The sequence below is a fragment of the Prunus avium genome, chromosome 5 (assembly GCF_965620075.1).
Source record: "Prunus avium chromosome 5, drPruAviu1.hap1.1, whole genome shotgun sequence".
NCBI lineage: Eukaryota > Viridiplantae > Streptophyta > Magnoliopsida > Rosales > Rosaceae > Prunus > Prunus avium.
This window is the reverse complement of record NC_142288.1, coordinates 12334579-12354236: the sequence shown is the minus strand read 5'-3', so window position 1 is coordinate 12354236 and position 19658 is coordinate 12334579. Positions and strand designations below refer to the sequence as shown.

The 19658-nt window shown below is 37.5% G+C and overlaps 1 pseudogene; it reads left to right on the top strand.

The window, feature by feature from the left end:
• Positions 1–2062: 2062 nt before the first annotated feature.
• On the top strand, positions 2063–18532 carry LOC148294327 (uncharacterized; annotated as a pseudogene).
• Positions 18533–19658: the final 1126 nt, after the last annotated feature.

Genomic DNA, 19658 nt, shown 5'->3' with positions numbered 1-19658 from the left:
GCAATATATATATATTTTTAATGGAATTTTTATTAATCTCCTTTATCTAGATTTTAATTTTTAAGGTATCTTTTATTCAAAATCCACTTGGCTTTATATAATTGGATATGTAGGCTCTATATATGTGCTATATCACCACTTTAATAAAAAAAAAAAAAATTATGGAAGCTAATGGTAGGGACCAATTTGATGTATAGAGAGTAACCTTAAGGACCATTAATGTCACAAAAAAACATTAAGGATGAAAGGTGATAATTTCGCTAATCTCAAGGACCATTTGCGATAAAAAGCCTAGAATTATATTAAATTTAGAAAATACAATTGAGTAGTACTAGAGATAACAATATATTACACAAATTATGTGTAAGCAACCAGTTTCTTTTAAACAACAAGAAAGTGGATGGATGTGGATATAAGGTGGGGGTCGCTCTCTCGTTACACGAGGAGAGCCGTGCGTCCTTTCTAAGGTTTCATCTCGAGTCCAGCTGCCATCCCATAGCAATCAGTTACGTCGTTTCCTCTCTCTCGCTCGGCCGTCTCCTCACGCTCCGTCGTCCTCGCCTCCTTCTCCAAGCCCATCGCTTCCAGTCGCTCCATCACCTCCTGCCATCATAGTCATTTTCGATCCTTCTCTCTACACTCGTCGTGCGCATCTCATCGACCCCATCACCTCTGCCTAGCCTCGACTGCACTCTCGGCATCTGTACTGTGCATCAATATTCGAGTCTGTCACCATGGTCATATTTTCCCATTCTTTGGGGACTGGTTCATTTGCTCTTGTTTTCCCCTCTTTGCTGTTTGGTGGTTTGTCTATTGTATTGGTATGTCTACGTCTATTGCTAATATTGAGCAATCCTTTGGTAGCCACCTGGTACTCACGTCACGTGAACATGCTGGTTTGGTTATTGGTTCTTCTGACATTGCACACAATTTTGTTAGTTTCATCTATGGTCTTGTGGCTCAAGTCCTTATAGATCAACTCATCAATCGTGATGGATTTATTGAAACCTTTACGCAACTTTGGAAAGGCTCTATTTGTTGTGCGGAAGTGTCAACCAATTGTGAGTGAAAATAAAACAACAACTGGCAAGAGATAAAAAAGAACAAAACAACACCAACAAGAACACCAAGATTTATATTGGTTCAGCAATGCCTACATTTAGTTTGGAGACGACAGAGTAATCCACTATAATTAAATGAGAGAATACAATAGCGTTTAACACTCAGAAACCCAAGCCCCAAATATACCCAAGCTCACACACTCAAGAATATAAAAGGATTACAAATTGAGTACAATTTGGAGAAAGGGAAAAATAACCAATGACAACCACAAATTGTTTTGCTGCCCAACTATTATTTTTCCTCTCTCACTTTCTTTGCTGCCAACTTCTCTCTGCTCACTCTCATTCAAATGCTAGGTTGCTTCTCCTTTTAAAGCCAAAAAAGAGTGGCTCTTCAAAAAAGCCAACGGCTAAAGGCCTCCAATCAAGTCAAAAAGTCAGCAATGAATGAATGCCTTTTGTCTCCCACATGCTGCTATCCCATCTCTGCCAATTAATGAAGCCCACAGCTCAAAATATAGGCAAAGCCTAAAGTTTCCCATAATTAATGCATTTCCATTTGCAAAGCCAATTCCAAATATCAAAGCTGCCGAAAGCAACTTTGCATGTAGGTGCTCTATTGAGTCAAATAGTCAACAATCTCCACCTTGACTCAAAATTGCACCAAACCATAGTAGTACTCCCAATGGTCGTCTCCCAATCCCCCACAGGACAATCCAAAAATTTTACAAATGCCAATAAAGTCTAAGTAGGGCTTAAACTTGAGCAACGAAACTGGCTTTGGTAACATATATGCAGGATTGTTGGCCGTCCCAATCTTCTGAAGAAGAATATCTCCTTCGTCAATAATCTCATGAACAAAATGGAACCTTACGTCAATGTGTTTCGAACGTGCATGATGAACTTGATTCTTTGCTAAATAAATAGCACTCTGACTATCGCAATGAACATGCACATGGTCATGTTGAACCCTTAAGTCATCAAGCAACCCTTGAAGCCAGATGGCTTCCTTAATAGCTTATGCTACCACCATGTATTCTGCCTCAGTAGTTGAGAAGGCAACTATAGATTGCAAAGTCGATCTCCAACTCACTAGACCTCCAACAAGAGTGAATACAAAAACTGTAGTGGACCTACGCTTGTCAAAATCACTTGCGTAATCAGAGTCCACATATCCAACAACACATTGACTAGTAAGTTTATCCTACTGAAATAACAAACCAACATCCATAGCAGCTTATGAAATATCAGGCATACATCAAACTACCACCAACACTTGCATATGGAATTTGAGCCATGTAATGACTCTCTTCACCAGTTTTAGGAGACACAGAAGCACTAAGTTTGAAATGAGGGGCAAGAGGTGTACTAATCGGTTTTGAATTTTCATTCATCCCGAAACGCTGTAGTACCTTCTTCAAATACTACTTCTGACACAGACTAATCTTGCCCTTTGCTTTATCTCTTTCAATTTCCATACTAGTATCTTACAAGCTTCTCCCAAGTCCTTCATCTCAAATTCATTACTCAATTGAGTCTTCAACCTTTCAATCTCCACCTTGCTCCTACATGTTATAAGTGTAACAACCCGGCCCTAAATTAATAGTTAAATATTAAATTATTCAAGAAAAAAACAATTTTACCCCGGGAATATTTAAATGATTTTAATGTTGACCTTTTTGTTCGGGGAAGTTTTTGGTGAAACTATAACATCCCGGTTCGAAAAGTATTAAAATAATTAAAATAAGAGGAAATAAATTTAAATGAGAAAATAAATTGAAATAAACAATAAAATAAAATGATTTGAATTAATTAAGGTTTTTGGAAATTTAAATATGATTTAATATTAAAAAGGGAGGGCAAAAAGGTCATTTTAAGTTCAGGAAGGAATTTGGAAATTTCGATTGTACCGATGCGTAGAGCACATCGAGATGAGTCCATAAACACATAGTGGGCTCAAATCTGAGTTATAACGAGAGAGATACAATAAAAAATTCAAGTAGGGATAAAATCGTAATTTTGCATAACTGTTTAAAAAAAAATAATCTAATTTCTTCTCTCTCTCTCTCTCTCTCTCTCTCTCTCTCTCCCGTGGATCTCCCTCTCGCGACACCACAGACCCGCCCACTGTGTGGCCGGTGAACTCCACCTCTCGACCACCAACAAACAACGACGGGGCCGGTCGGAAAATGCTAAGGGGCGCTTGGAGATCACAATTGGGTTGAGTTCCGATGAGATCAGCTTCGCACAGCGGTGCTGGCAGCTCGCAAAGCTCCGGTGGTGTTCGAATTTTCCAACACCATTCCCAGCGTCTCCTGCCACCAAAACTGGCAAACCAGGTATGGATTTCGATCCTTTTCACATACCCTAGCTATTTATATGGTTGGTTTAGCTTGATTGTTAGGTTTTGAAATTTAATCTAAAACCTACGAATTTCCAGATTTTTGGATAGAGTTTCCGGCCACTTGCCGTCCGAATTGGACGTTGCCGTAGTTGAATAAAGTGTTCCACTTGTCGAGTAGTAGCTATAGCCGGAAGGGTGGCCCTCGATTTTGAAGTTTTCCGGTCGCTAGTATCGCTTAGGAAAACCACGCACTGCAGGCGCATGTGGCGGCGCGAGGGCACTGTAGCGGAGGTGCATTGTGTTCTAATGCGATCTCCTTGTTGTCACGAGCACGTAGGTGTGCTCGGATTTTAATTTGGATGTCGTTTGATCGTTGAATGGATTTCGCCTATTGTGCGATTTCTGGGTTCGATATGTTCGGACCATTAGATTGAACTCAAATTCACGTATGTTGTACCTTGTATTTCTAGGATCGTATAGGATGCAACAGATCGTGAGGCAGAGTCCCGAATACTCCGAAATCGCGAACCACAGGGCTAGATAATTGTAACCATACGATCGTGCGATCGTGATCAATCCAACTGTTCGATTCACACCCAACTTGAAGGACAGGTTTAGAAGAGTGTGTTAAACCTACAGGCACTCCGGATTTGTGATCGGAGGTCGTGGCCAGTTGACCAAGTTTGGACAGTTGGAACCTCGGTTGACCGTGAGTCTACCAAGGTAGTGTCACTTATCAAGAAGTAATAGAATGACCATGTAAATGAGTCTTAGCTGGTATTTGAGTTATTTTGATGGTATTGGGATTAGGAGGTTGATTCATAGTATTTTATGAGCTGTTTTTAAGGGTACACGGCTCTTTTGGATATGAAATTTCTTGCTTGATGAATTTAGATTGGGAAATGGATCGATACAGGATTTTCTTTAAAGATTATTATTTTTCAATGATTAACCTACCGTGCACACTACTATGGAGCTTAAAGATTTTGATTTTTTTTTTCTCTCTTTTTGATTTCCTGCATTTTCAATTTTGTCGCAACAACCTTTTTGAACGGACGCAATTAATGAGAGACAAGACATGATGCCCTAGAAAGTCGCGACAAAGTTGTAGACGGTTGAAGCAGTAATTGCTAGAGTTTCTCTAAAACTATGTCCATAAATTGGAAGGAGTGGAAAATCCACGCAGAGGAGAGAAAACAAAGAACAAAAGAGAGAGGAACATGAAGAAAATATCCAGAGACCATAAATATTTTGATTTTTTTTCTCTCTCTTGCTTTCTTTTCCTCCTTGTTTTCTCTCCTTTTGATTTCCCGCGTTCTCAATTCTGTCGTGACAAACCTTTCTGAATGGACGCAATTACTGAGAGACAAGACAAGACGCCATGAAAAGTCACGACAAAGTTGAAGACAGTTGAAGCTGTAATTGCTAGGGTTTCTCTAAAACTACGTTCATAAATTGGAAGGAGTGGAAAATCCGCGCAGAAAAGAGACAACAAAGAAGAAAAGAGAGAGGAACAGGAAGAAAATATCCAGAGAGCTTAAAGATTTTGATTTTTTTTTCTCTCTGCTTTCTTTTCCTCCTTGTTTTCTCCCTTTTAGATTTCCTGCGTTTTCAATTTTGTCGCGACAAACCATTCTGAACGGACGAAATTAATGAGAGACAAGACAAGATGCCATAGAAAGTCGCGACAAAGTTGAAGACGGTTGAAGGTGTAATTGCTAGGGTTTCTAAAAAACTATGTCTATAAATTGGACGGAGCTGAAAATCTATGCAGAAGGGAGAAAACAAAGAAGAAAAGAGAGAGGAACAGGAAGAAAATATCCAGAGAGCTTAAAGAATTTGATTTTTTTTTCTTTGCTTTCTTTTCCTCCTTGTTTTCTCTCTTTTTGATTTCCCGCGTTTTCAATTTTGTCGCGACAACCTTTCTGAACGGACGCAATTAATGAGAGACAAGACATGAGGCCCCAGAAAGTCGCGACAAAATTGAAGACGGTTGAAGCTGTAATTGCTAGTGTTTCTCTAAAACTACGTCCATAAAATGGAAGGAGTGGAAAATCCACACAGAGGAGAGAAAATAGAGAAGAAAAGAGAGAGGAACAGGAAGAAATTATCCAGAGAGCTTAAAGATTTTGATTTTTTTTTCTCATTGCTTTCTTTTCGTCCTTATTATCTTTTTTTTTTTTATTTCCCGAGTTTTCAATTTTGTTGCGACAAACCTTTCTGAACGGACGCAACTAATGAGAGACAAGACAGGACAACATAGAAAGTGGCGACAAAGTTGAAGACGATTGAAGTTGTAATTGCCAGGGTTTCTCTAAAACTATGTCCATAAATTGGAAGGAGTGGAAAATCCACGCAGAAGAGAGAAAACAAAGAAGAAAAGAGAGATGAATAGGAAGAAAATGTCCAGAGAGCTAAAAGATTTTGATTATTTTTTTCTCTCTGCTTTCTTTTCCTCCTTGTTTGCTCTCTTTTTGATTTCCCGCGTTTTCAATTTTGTCACGACAAACCTTTCGGAACGGACGCAATTAATGAGGGACAAGACAGGAGCCATAGAAAGTTGCGACAAAGTTGAAGACGGTTGAAGCTGTAATTGCTAGGTTTCTCTAAAACTATGTCCATAAATTGGATGGAGTGGAAAATCCACGCAGAAGAGAGAAAACAAAGAAGAAAAGAGAGAGGAACATGAAGAAAATATCCAGAGAGCTTAAAGATTTAATTTTTTTTTTCTCTCTGCTTTCTTTTCCTCCTTGTTTTCTCTATCTTTGATTTCCCGCATTTTCAATTTTGTCACGACAAACCTTTTTGAACGGACGCAATTAATGAGAGCTAGGACAAGACGCCATAGAAAGTCGCGACAAAGTTGAAGACGGTTGAAGCTGTAATTGCTAGGGTTTCTCTAAAACTACGTCCATAAATTGGAAGGAGTGGAAAATCCACGCAGACAATAGAAAACAAAGAAGGCAAGAGAGAGGAATAGGAAGACAATATCCAGAGAGCTTAATGATTTTGATTTATTTTTTCTCTCTGCTTTCTTTTCCTCTTTGTTTTCTATCTTTTTGATTTCCAGCGTTGTCAATTTTGTCGCGACAAACCTTTCTGAACGGACGCAATTATGAGAGACAAGAGAAGACGCCATAGAAAGTCGCGACAAAGTTGAAGACGGTTGAAGCTGTAATTGCCAGGGTTTCTCTAAAACTACGTCCATAAACTGGAAGTAGTGGAAAGTGCACGCAGACAAGAGAAAACAAAGAAGGCAAGAGAGAGGAACATGAAGAAAATATCTAGAGAGCTTAATGATTTTGATTTTTTTTCTATCTGCTTTCTTTTCCTCTTTGTTTTCTCTCTTTCTGATTTCTCGCATTGTCAATTTTGTCGCGACAAACCTTTCTGAACGAACGAAATTAATGGGGGATATGACTAGATGCGATAGAAAGTCGCGACAAAGTTGAAGACGGCTGAAGCTGTAATTGCCAGGGTTTCTCTAAAACTATGTCCATAAATTGGATGGAGTGGAAAATCCACGCAGAAGAGAGAAAACAAAGAAGAAAAGAGAGGGGAACATGAAGAAAATATTCTGAGGTTAAGGTTAAAGATTTTAATTTTTTTTTTCTCTCTGCTTTCTTTTCCTCCTTGTTTTCTCTATCTTTGATTCCCCGCATTTTCAATTTTGTCGCGACAAACCTTTCTGAACGGACGCAATTAATGAGAGACAGAAGAAGACGCCATAGAAAGTCGCGACAATGTTGAAGACGGTTGAAGCTGTAATTGCCAGGGTTTCTCTAAAACTACGTCCATAAATTGGAAGGAGTGGAAAATCCACGCAGACAAGAGAAAACAAAGAAGGCAAGAGAGAGGAACAGGAAAAAAATATCCAGAGTGCTTAATGATTCTGCTTTCTTTTCCTCCTTATTTTCTCTCTTTTTGAATTCCCGCATTTTCAATTTTTTCGCGACAAACCTTTCCGAACAAATGCAATTAATGAGAGACAAGACAAGACGCCATATAAAGTCGCGACAAAGTTGAAGACGGTTGAAGCTTTAATTGCTAGGGTTTCTCTAAAACTACGTCCATAAATTGGAAGGAGTGAAAAATCCACGCTGAAAAGAGACAACAAAGAAGAAAAGAGAGAGTAACTTGAAGAAAATATCCAGAGATCTTAAAGATTTTGATTTTTTTTTTCTCTCTGCTTTCTTTTCCACCTTGTTTTCTCTCCTTTAGATTTCCCGCGTTTTCAATTTTGTCGTGAGAAACCATTCTGAAAGGACAAAATTAATGAGAGACAAGACATGACGCCATAGAAAGTCGCGACAAAGTTGAAGACGATTGAAGCTGTAATTGCTACGGTTTCTCTAAAACTACGTCCATAAATTGGAAGGAGTGAAAAATTGACGCAGAAGAGAGAAAACAAAGAAGAAAACAGAGAGGAACAGGAACAAAATATCCAGAGAGCTTAAAGATTTTGATTTTTTTTTCTCTCTGCTTTCTTTTCCTCCTTGTTTTCTCTCTTTTTCATTTCAAGCATTTTCAATTTTGTCGCGGCAAACCTTTCTGAACGAACGCAATTAATAAGAGACAGGACAAGACGCTATAGAAAGTCGCGAGAAATTTGAAGACGGTTGAAGCTGTAATTGCTAGGGTTTCTCTAAAACTACGTCCATAAATTGGAAGGAGTGGAAAATTCACGCAGAAGAGAGAAAACAAAGAAGAAAAGAGAGAGGAACCGGAAGAAAATATCCAGAGAGCTTCATGATTTTGATTTTTTTTCTCTTTGCTTTCTTTTCCTCTTTGTTTTCTCTCTTTTTGATTTCCGGCGTTTTCAATTTTGTCGTGACAAACCTTTCTGAACGGACGAAATTAATGAGGGAGAAGACCAGACGCGATAGAAAGTTGCGACAAAGTTGAAGACGGTTGAAGCTGTAATTGATAGGGTTTTTGTAAAACTACGTCTATAAACTGGAACGAGTGGAAAATGCACGCAGAAGAGAGAAAACAAAGAAGAAAATAGAGAGGAACAGGAAGAAAATATGCAGAGAGCTTAAACATTTTGATTTTTTTTTCTCAATGCTTTCTTTTACTTCTTGTTTTCTCTCTTTTTGATTTCCCGTGTTTTCAATTTTGTCGCAACAAACCTTTCTGAACGGACGCAATTAATGAGAGACAAGACAAGACGCCATAGAAAGTCCCAACAAAGTTGTGTTTGTGCCTAATAAACCACGGCCAAGAACTGACCGAAGGAGCCCCTTTCCTCGGCCCTAACACTCGCTCGTGAGGCTAAAACGCGGCGTTTCACCAAGATGTCTGGCCTTCCTAAAAGGCAAAGGAAAAGTTGTGAAGGCATGATCATCTCGGCCTTGACTATAGGCCGAGGTCGAGGCCGAACAAAATCACGGCCAAAAGCACTAAGGTCAGATCATCAAGTGGCAGCAGGGTTCCACGCTTCATTTAATGAAGCAATGCCTCTGTTTATGGTAGCAAACCCACTGACCACGAATAAGCATTTAATGCACGAGGGAAGGTGGGAAGTGATTGAAGTCAGGATTTGGTGATAGGAATCAGAGTGATTAGACGAAGGCATTCTCACAAGGATTTGGTCACCAACTATCAGAAACAATAAATGCGTCTCCACGGCCAGAAGCGCAGAACCCACGATCAGGGCGGCGGCCGAGATTCACCGGGATTTATGGGGTCACACCACCATGCTTCACGATCCCAAATGTCGATTGGACTACCCACTTGCTCTAATCATGCTCCACCATGCAGATTTTTAGCCTCGATTACTCCTCCAAGAACTCTTCCTATAAATACAAGGCTCAAGCTACATTCACAGGGTTCAAACACCAAACAAAAGCCTCTCACGAAGAAAATTATATTTTCCTGTAATGCACTTTCAATATTTTTACTTGCTTTCCTAGGAGTAGTGTTAGTTTGTAAAGAAAATCCATTCATCAATATATCATACGACCCTTGATTTTCAAGGCGCCGGAGCACCATCTCTGTTACTCATTCATTCACCCCATATATCATACGACCGCCGCTCACTGAGCAGCGCGCCGGAGCACCGCCCAAAACCCGCCATCAGCACCACCCCTAAACGGCCTTGTAGCTCAGGCCGTGAACCTTACAGCCGAGATCAGTTCCTCTCTCGGCTACAATCGTTTGATTAGAAGACGAGTTCAAACAGGCGCACCACTTGACCATTCTATCCACATCAACATCTCGACGCACAGTAGACCGTGCTGGCATGCCCGCGCACAACCGCACCGCATCCAAAAGCAGGAAGCCATGTGTTAACGCACATCCCCTCGGCCCGGAACCCCAGGTCGTGAGATTTGCGCAGCTGACAAGTTGAAGACGATTGAAGCTGTAATTGCTGGGGTTTCTCTAAAACTACGTCTATAAATTGGAAGGAGTGGAAAATCCACGTAGAAGAGAGAAAACAAATAAGAAAAGAGAGAGGAACAGGAAGAAAATATCCAGAGAGCTTAAAGATTTTGCTTTTTTTTTTTTTTTTTCTCTGTGCTTTCTTTTCCTCCTTGTTTTCCCTCTTTTTCATTTCAAGCGTTTTCAATTTTGTCGCGACAAACCTTTCTGAACGGACGCAATTAATGAGGGACAAGACAGGACGCCATAGAATGTCGCGACAAAGTTGAAGACGGTCGAAGCTGTAATTGCTAAAATTTCTCTAAAACTACGTTCATAAATTGGAAGGAATGGAAAATCCACGTAGAAGAGGGAAAACAAAGATGAAAAGAGAGCGGAACAGGAAGAAAATATCCAGAGAGATTAATGATTTTGAATTTTTTTTTTCTCTTGGCTTTCTTTTCTTCCTTGTTTTCTATCTTTTAGATTTCCCGCGTTTTCAATTTTGTCGCGACAACCTTTCTGAATGGACGCAATTAATGAGGGACAAGACAGGACGCCATAGAATGTCGCGACAAAGTTGAAGATGGTCGAAGCTGTAATTGCTTGGGTTTCTCTAGAACTACGTCCATAAATTGGAAGGAGTGGAAAATCCACGTAGAAGAGGGAAAACAAAGAAGAAAAGAGATAGGAACAAGAAGAAAATATGCAGAGATCTTAAAGATTTTAATTTTTTTTTTCTCTTTGCTTTTTTTTTCTCCTTGTTTTCTCTCTTTTTGATTTCCTGCATTTTCAATTTTGTCGCGACAAACCTTTCTGAACGGACGCAATTAATGAGAGACAAGACAAGACGCCATAGAAAGTCGCGACAAAGTTGAAGATGGTTAAAGCTGTTATTATTAGGGTTTCTCTAAAACTACGTCCATAAATTGGAAGGAGTGGAAAATCCACGCAGAAGAGAGAAAACAAAGAAGAAAAGAGAGAGGAACATGAAAAAAATATCCAGAAAGCTTAAAGATTTTGATTTTTTTTTCTCTCTGCTTTCTTTTCCTCATTGTTTTCTCTCTTTTTGATTTCCCACGTTTTCAATTTTGTCGCTATAAACCTTTCTGAACGGACGCAATTAATGAGAGTCAAGATAAGACGCCATAGAAAGTCTCGACAAAGTTGAAGACGGTTGAAGCTGTAATTGTTAGGGTTTTTCTAAAACTACGTCCGTAAATTGGAAGGAGTGGAAGAAAGAGAAAGGAGAGAAAAAGAAAAGAAAAGCAGAAAGAAAATGTCTTATTCCTTCCAATCTTATTTGGATTTTAGTTTAGCTTTGCCAATACAGACAAGGGTGGCACTTGAACCGGTTTGGGCTCCCTATTTTGCGTCCTCACAAGGACCCGTGACCGTCAACGACTTGTTACTCCTTGACAACGATGTTGCCATTGGAGTTGCGAGGAGTTTGGTGACTCCTAGGGATCTGCGCATGCTGGGAATGAGGGATGATAACCGCATAGTGAGCCCCAAGACGCTAAGATAGTGATTTTTGGAAGCTCAAGTGATGAGCCCCAAGAAGCTGTGCATGAAAACCCAGGAGAGGAGATTCAGAGCGCAAAACTAACACTACTACAAAAAGTGAAAAAGACGACCAGACAAAGACGACGGTAGAACAAAAAACCGTCGTTGTTTTAAAAAAGATGACGGTAACAAAAAACCGTCATGGATAAGTGACTTAAACAACTAAAAAACAGAGGTACAGTTGAAATTTTTTTTTATAACGACGCACACAAATAAAAAAGCGTCGTCTTATTAAAATGGTTTTCTTCAGAGTTAAAATCTGACCAAAAAACAACGACTGCAGGTATGACAAGCGTCGTCTTTTAAAAATCAAGTGTCCTTTTTTTGGTAAAAACATGGTTGTTTTGAAAGAATTGTCGTCTATTATATGTAAAGATGACGGTTTTTTTTAAAGAACTGCCGTCTATTATAAGTAAATATGACAGTTTTTTTTTTAAAAAAGAGTCGTCTATTTTATGTAAAGATGACGGTTTTTTTTTATGAAAAAAGTCGTCTATTATATGTAAAGATGACGGTTTTTTTTATGAAAAAAGTCGTCTATTTTGAAGTATAGATGACGGTTTTTTTTATAAAAAGGGTCGTCTATTATGAAGTAAAGACGACGGTTTTTTTTATAAAAATGGTCGTCTATTATGAAGTAAAGACGACGGTTTTTTATAAAAAGGGTCATCTATTATATGTAAAGACGATGGTTTTTATATGTAAAGGGTCGTCTATTATGAAGTAAAGATGACGGTTTTTTTTAAAAAGGGTCGTCTATTATATGTAAAGATGACGGTTTTTTTATAAAAAGCGTCGTCTTTTAAAACATGCTAAAAAAAGGCCGCTTAAGTGAATTCGCGCTCGACAAATTTTCAAATTTTCCCCCGTCTTTGAAAACCTTATCTCTCATTAACAAGCGTCGTCTTTTAAAACACACTAAAAAAAGGCCACTTAAGTGAATTCGCGCTCGACAAATTTTCAGATTTTCCCCAGTCTCTGAAAACTTTATCGCTCCCTCCTTGAAACCTCCTGAGCTCCTCTCTTCTTGAAATCCTCCTGAGCTATTTGAAACACTCCATCTCTCACCTTTCTACTCCTCATACGTACCTACCAACCATCGACGCAACGACACCGTCAACGCCATCGCTCTTCGCATAAGTCATCAGCAGCCGCCATCGACGCCATATTCACAGTCAACGACGACGATGTCCTTGAAAACAGATCTAGAGATCTTGTGAGATGGGAAAATCCTAGAACATCAGATTTGGTCTTCGATGTCGCCTGAGGTTCGATGACAGATCTCCATCGCGCCTTCTTGGTGAGCTCTCGCCATCCACGTCACAAAAGCAACTCTAAGTTAGTCAAAATGTTCTTCTGTATTGTGTTACAAATGAACTTTTCCTGCATAAGCTTATGCTTGTATAGATGATGCATATTTTTTGTTAGTTAAGATGACCTTGAAAACAAATCTAGAGACCTTGCGAGATGGGAAAATCCTAGAACATCATATTTGGTCTTCGATGTCGCCTGAGGTTCGATGACAGATCTCCATCGCGCCTTCTTGGTGAGCTCGTCATCCACGTCACAAAAGCAACTCTAAGTTAGTCAAAATGTTCTTCTGTATTGTGTTGCAAATTAACTTTTCCTGCATAAGCTTATGCTTGTATAAATGATGCATATTTTTTGTTAGTTAAGATGATAGCAAGATAATGTAATCTTATTGTGGTTTTTGATTGCTCAGGTAAGATGACATGGCAAATAGGTGCTGCAGCTTATATAGAGTGCAGCTCAAAGGCCCAGTTGGTAGGCAACTTAGAAGAATATAAGATCCATTTGACCAAGATGACTTAGAACACTACTCCAAGATGACAGCTGAATGTGGAGAACAAGTACAAATTGTGGAAGATACAACAACCATAGGTTAATGCTTTGGATATGGTATTTTGTAATTATGGGTTATAATGTTATAAATATGGTATTTTGTATGGATATAGTAGGAATCAAGATTGGTAAACAATGTAATTACAATTGAATCTTCAAGTTTTATGAAAGAAATAATTTTTTAGGATATCTAAAATGAAATTAGTACATCATTTTTACAGATAATAAACGGCAGTTTTTTTGGAACAAAACCGTCTTTTTTAGATTTAATAGACGTCTTTGGATATAATAAATGATGGTTTTTTTTTCAGAAAAAGTGTTGTCTTTACATTTAAATAGACGACGGTTTTTTCAGAAAAAGTGTCGTCTTTACATTAAATAGACGACGGTTTTTTCAGAAAAAGTGTCGTCTTTACATTTAATAGACGACGGTTCTATAAAAAAAAGTGTCGTCTTTACATTCAATAGACAACGGTTTTTTCAGAAAAAATGTCGTCTTTACATGTAATAGACGACGGTTTTTTAAAAACCGTCGTTTTTACATATAATAGACGACGGTTAATTACCGTCGTAGTTTGACTTTCAAAAAGATGACGGTCGATTTAACGACGGTTTGAAAAAGAAAAAGACGACGGTGTTTTCCCGTCGTCTATTTCAATTTTTGTAGTAGTGTAAAGGCTCTTATCGTGCAAATTCGAAGCGTGGCCAAATGATGACGATAAAGATGATGAGGAAGAAGAAGAAGAAGAAGAAGAAAGAGTTGTTGTTTGTTTATTTTTTACTTTTTGTACTTTTTTACCCTTTTTTTTTCATGGAACTATAATAATGAAAAGTTAAGGACTTGGCCCAAACAATGAAAGAGAGTTAATGGTGGGATTTCTTCTTTTAAGGTTTTCATTTACACTCAACTGGAAAGAGAGAGACAGAGACAGAGAGATGATGATCACGTGTAGATATATATATATATATATATATATATTTATTTATTTATTTATTTATTTATTTATTTATAATATATATTGATGATGATCACGTGTACATAAACTAATATATATTTTTAGATTTCTCTACCCCTTGTTCTGATCCACTTTAACCAAGCCATGCCTCTTTGAAAAAGGAATTCACTTTCCAACTTTTTTTTTTTTTTTTATGTAACAAAAATGAAAAAACAGGGGAAGGAATCATGTTTTGGGAATGATTACCACAAAAAAAAAGAAAAAAAGGTTGTAACAAGGATGAAAAAGTAGGGGAAGGAATCATGTTTTGGAATGATTACCCAAGACCCATCATTAAAATGGTTAGTAAGAATGAAGCCATGAAAGACAAAGAAGCTGGTGAAGGAGCTGGTGAAGGAAGCCATGAAAAAAATTGTTTGAAATTGAATGGACTAGGAAGTGGGCACCAACTATAAACTCCAATACTACTACTCTTGCAAAGGTTTCTATTTCAATTCCTCACTATTATTTTTCTGTCTTAGTTTGATTTTAGTTTTTTTCTTCTTCATATAAATGGAGTAACATATATATGATGTAATTTGTTTCTCAGATTGATAAAGAATGGCTGCAATTTAACAGGTTGACCATATATAACTTGAAAGAGTATTAGGTTTTCAGTACTATTAACTTTATCTTTTTTATTAAATAAAACTTTATTATAGATTTTTAGATGAATACAGAAAGGGAGCACATCAGTTTGTCAATGTAGCACAAAGACATGTGGGAAACTTAGATATTATAGTATGCCCTTGTTTGGAATGCAGAAACCTACAACATCACCACTTTAATTTAGTGTATGAACACTTGGTCATAAAAGGCATGGATCCTACGTACACCACTTGGGTTTTTCATGGTGAAAGTCCAAGTAATAATGTTCAATATGAAGATGTGGAAATGCCTGAGGCATATAGGTTGTACCATGACTTTTATTTCCAAAATGATGAAGTTGAGGGGTACCCTTGTGAAAGTAAAGAGGCAGAAATTGAAAATTTTGTTAGAGAAGTTGAAACTCCTTTGTTTCCTGGTTGTACTAAGTATACAAAGATGTCAGCAATTGTTGCTTTGTTGAAGTACAAAGCAACACATAGTCTTACATATAATGCTTTTGTTGAAATGCTTCAAATTTTTGGTGATATGCTACCAGAAAATAACACACTTCCTAGTTCATTATATACAACCAAAAAGATATTTAAGGCATTTGAACTTGGATATGAGAAGATACATGCATGCGTGAATGATTGTTGTCTATTTAGAAATGATCTTGAGATGGTAGAGGAATGTCCTAAATGTGGTTCTTCGAGATGGAAAGTGAATTAATGCAATTCTAAAATTGAAAAGGGAGTCCCTGCAAAAGTATTGCGTTACTTTCCAATAGTACCACAATTGAGGAGGATGTATGCAATAACTGAGATAGCTGAACAATTAAGGTGGCACTCAACACATAAAAGTCAAGATGGTAAGATGAGACATCCCGTTGATTCCTTGGCATGGGATAGGATAAACAAGAAGTCGCCTTCGTTTGGATTAGACCCTCGAAATATTAGATTTGGCCTTTGTACTGATGGTTTTAACCCTTTACAAGATCTTAGTTCTAGATATAGTTGTTGGCCAGTTGTCTTGGTTATATATAATTTGCCTCTTTGGTTATGCATGTTTAAGGAGAGTTTGATGTTGACTTTACTAATCCCAGGTCCAAAACAGCCAGGTAATGACATAGACATTTATTTGGCACCACTTATAGATGATTTAAAAGATCTATGGAATAATGGGGTGAAGGTGTATGATGCATTTGCTGTTTTGATGTGGACAGTAAATGACTTTCCAGCTTATGGAAACCTATTCGGATGGTCTACCAAAGGAAGGTTTGCATGTCCAGTTTGTCGTAAAGACACATGTGCTGATTGGTTGACACATAGTCATAAATTTTCATGCATGGGTCATAGAAGATTTCTTGCTCCGAATCATCCATATTGCAAGAAAATGAGTTGGTTTAATGGAAATCATGAAGATAGGAGTAGACCAAAGATTTCTACAAGTGAAGAAATTTATCTTGAAGTTGATAGCATTATGACTGACTTGGGGAAAAAGAACAAGAATGGAAGAAAGAATAAACAAAGAAAAGACAACAAGGGAAAAAAAGAAACTAAGGAAAAGAAGGAAAAAAATACGAAGAGGAAGAGGAATCAAATGAAAGATTCGAATTTTTCTGATCTTATATGGAAGAAGAAATCAATATTTTTTGAGCTGCCATATTGGAAGGTATGTTATAAATTATAGTATTAGTAGTTTGCTGAAAATGTTTCTATTTAATTTCTTATTTTTGGCGTAGGTTAGCTATTGCAATGACTACTATAACACCATATTGCTTATTGATTTACAGAATCTACTTCTATGTCACAATTTGGATGTCATGCATGTAGAGAAGAATATTTGTGAGAGTATTATTGGAACACTTTTACTTATGAAGGGAAAATCTAAGGATGACATCAAATCTCGTAAAGACTTGGAAAATATGGGGATTAGAAAAGATTTGCACCCCAAAAAAACAGGAAAGCGTTTTTATCTATCTGCAGCGCCTCACACTCTATCAAAGAAAGACAAGGAAACTTTTGGTTGGAGGCTTGCCAATTTAAAACTACCTGATGGTTATGGTTCAAATATTGGAAATTGTACCTCCTTGGAAGATAGTAAGATATTTGGCCTCAAGTCCCATGATTATCACATGCTAATGCAGCAATTGCTATTGGTGGCATTGGGGGGCCTTTTACCTAAAGGTCCACGGACTGCAATTTTCCGGTTGTGTGCATTCTTTAATGAGTTATGCCAAAGAGTTGTAGATAGAAACAAACTAGAAAAATTGGAGGAAGACATTGTACAAACATTGTGCATGTTAGAAAGGTTCTTTCCTCCTTCTTTCTTTGATGTAATGGTGCATTTGACAATCCACCTAGGATGGGAAGCTCGTCTATGCGGACCGGTTCAATATCGTTGGATGTATCCATTTGAGAGGTAGTTTTCAATTTATCAAAAGTAATATACATTTTAAACTTGAAATGAAATTTGTATCAATTCTAACTCATTGGTATTTTAGGTATATGAAAGTGTTGAAAGGATATGTTATGAATCGTGCACGACGGGAAGGGTGTATGGCTGAACGCTACCTAGCTGAAGAGTGTGCTTTGCTATGTAGCAGGTATTTAAAGCAAGCTGATGATATAGGCTCCAGGAAGGTGCGCAATGAAGAGTTTGAAAATGATTTACTGTTGGAAGGACGTCCAATATCTCAAGGAAAACAAATAATTCTTACAAATGAGATGTTGCAAATTGCTCATCGCCAAGTGTTGTGCAATATGGTAGAAGTGCAGCCATACATAGAGTAAGTTTTTGTAACCTTTTTACTAATTTGCAACTTGCATGGAAGTGACATTTCAAAAAATTCCTAACACATTACTTACTATGTTAGGATGCATTTGGATGAACTTAGGCACTCAAATAGACATCTATTAAAGAATGAAACTTTATTACAGAAAAAGCACGTGGAGTCATTTAGCACATGGTTGGATGCTAAGGTATTAAGAGATCTTATCATAATTAATGGATTTTGAATTTTATGTAATTGACACTTATATCTAAAACATGCTCACATTTTGGACAGATTAGGGCAGAGAAGATGGTCCACAATGTGTCAAATACTTTAAAGTGGCTTGCGCGTGAGCCTAGTCGCTGTGCAATTTCATATTCTGGTTTTATTATCAATGGTCTTCGGTTTCACACTAAAGAATTTGAGAAATCTCATCAAAACAGCGGTGTTTCACTTGAAGCAACAACTATTTGTGTATCTAGTGCAAGAGACCATACACCAGTCACAGGGAAAGTAGCTTATTATGGGGTTTTGAGAGAAGTCATAGTCTTATCATATCATGAATTTTATATTGCCTTATTCAAGTGTGATTGGGCAAGCATTGTGAATATTGTGAATGGCATCAAACTAGATGATGGATTTGCCTTAGTTAACCTCCAAGAAGGACCAAGTCAGTTTCAAAGGGATCCTTTCATGGGAAAATATTGCCAGCTAAACCCTAATTATAGCATCACAAGCTAAACCCTAATGATTTACCTTAGTTACCCTAAACCCTAATTATAGCATCACAAGTTAAACAAGTTTTTTTTTTTATTCTAGGGAGGATGAGACATCTAGTTGGTATGTTGTCATGAAAGCACCTCCCAAAGGATTTCAAGATTTGGAGATATCCGATGAGATGGAAAGTGGCACATCTACCCCATTTGATGTATCAGAACTTGATTATGATGATGATGATGAGAACGAACAATATGTGTGAATGGACGTTGATGGAATGTTTTTTGATGAGTAGTGTAATAAATCATCTAACATTGGATGTGAAAGGATAATATTAAATATATGTCTTGACTTGGTGTATTTAACATCCTCTCTTTGTTATTCATCCTCTCTTTAAAGAGTGGTGATTTTTTAAATTTCAGTGCCAGTTGATAGTATATAGGGATAATATGTCACTACATAGCTAAATCATGTACTTATTGTTTTCTAGGTTGGTTGCTGTCAAAGTCTGTTGACAATTATATCACAAGATGTCTGGTGGTGAGGTGAGACTTTTTTTTATTTTATTTTTATTTTAATTACTTTTCTTCAAAGTGAATAATAGTTGGTACTAATTTTATTTATGTATTTGTGCTGTGAAGTCTTCTAAGATTGTTGTGAAGAGAACAGCAAAACAAATCAAGGCAGCATTGGTTATTGCAACTGAACGTCGAAATTTGGGAGTTCGTATATGTGATGAGAGGATGAATAACAAAGAGAAACAACCAAGAGGTACACAACAAGATAATTCGCAATGGAAAACTACAATGAGAGGACAGCATGAAAATGAGGTTAGAACATCTAATTTGATGTCCAATTTTTCATCTACTCTACCAGCCACTAATGTAGAAGAGCAACCAGCACATGCTGAAAATGTTGCACGAATCAAAGAACAAAAAAAGAAGCGAGGTCCTACTAGAATGGTAGTTATTCCCCTAGGCAAAAAATCACTGTTAGAAGTTAGTTTCAATCTCGGGGGACAACTATGTGGTCCAAATTCAGAGTCTTTTGCCTCATTTCTTGGGGTCTTAACCCGAGCGCATGTGCCTATTGTTATGTCAAGTTGGAAGGACCTTAAAGAAAAAAACAAGGATGAGCTTTGGTCATTAATTCAGGTTTGCTTTTATTTATTTATTTATTTATATTTTTTATATACCAAACTGTTATTCCACCTATTCTCTACTTGGAAAATGAACTGCTATTGTATTTGAAAATACAGCAAAACTACATAGTGGGAGATGAGCATAAAAACTTTACTTTTAGGATGATGGGAAAATATTGGAGACAATTTAAATAAAAAAATAACAACAGCAATTCGTGAAGCAAGTAAAAGAAAGCATAAGGCACGT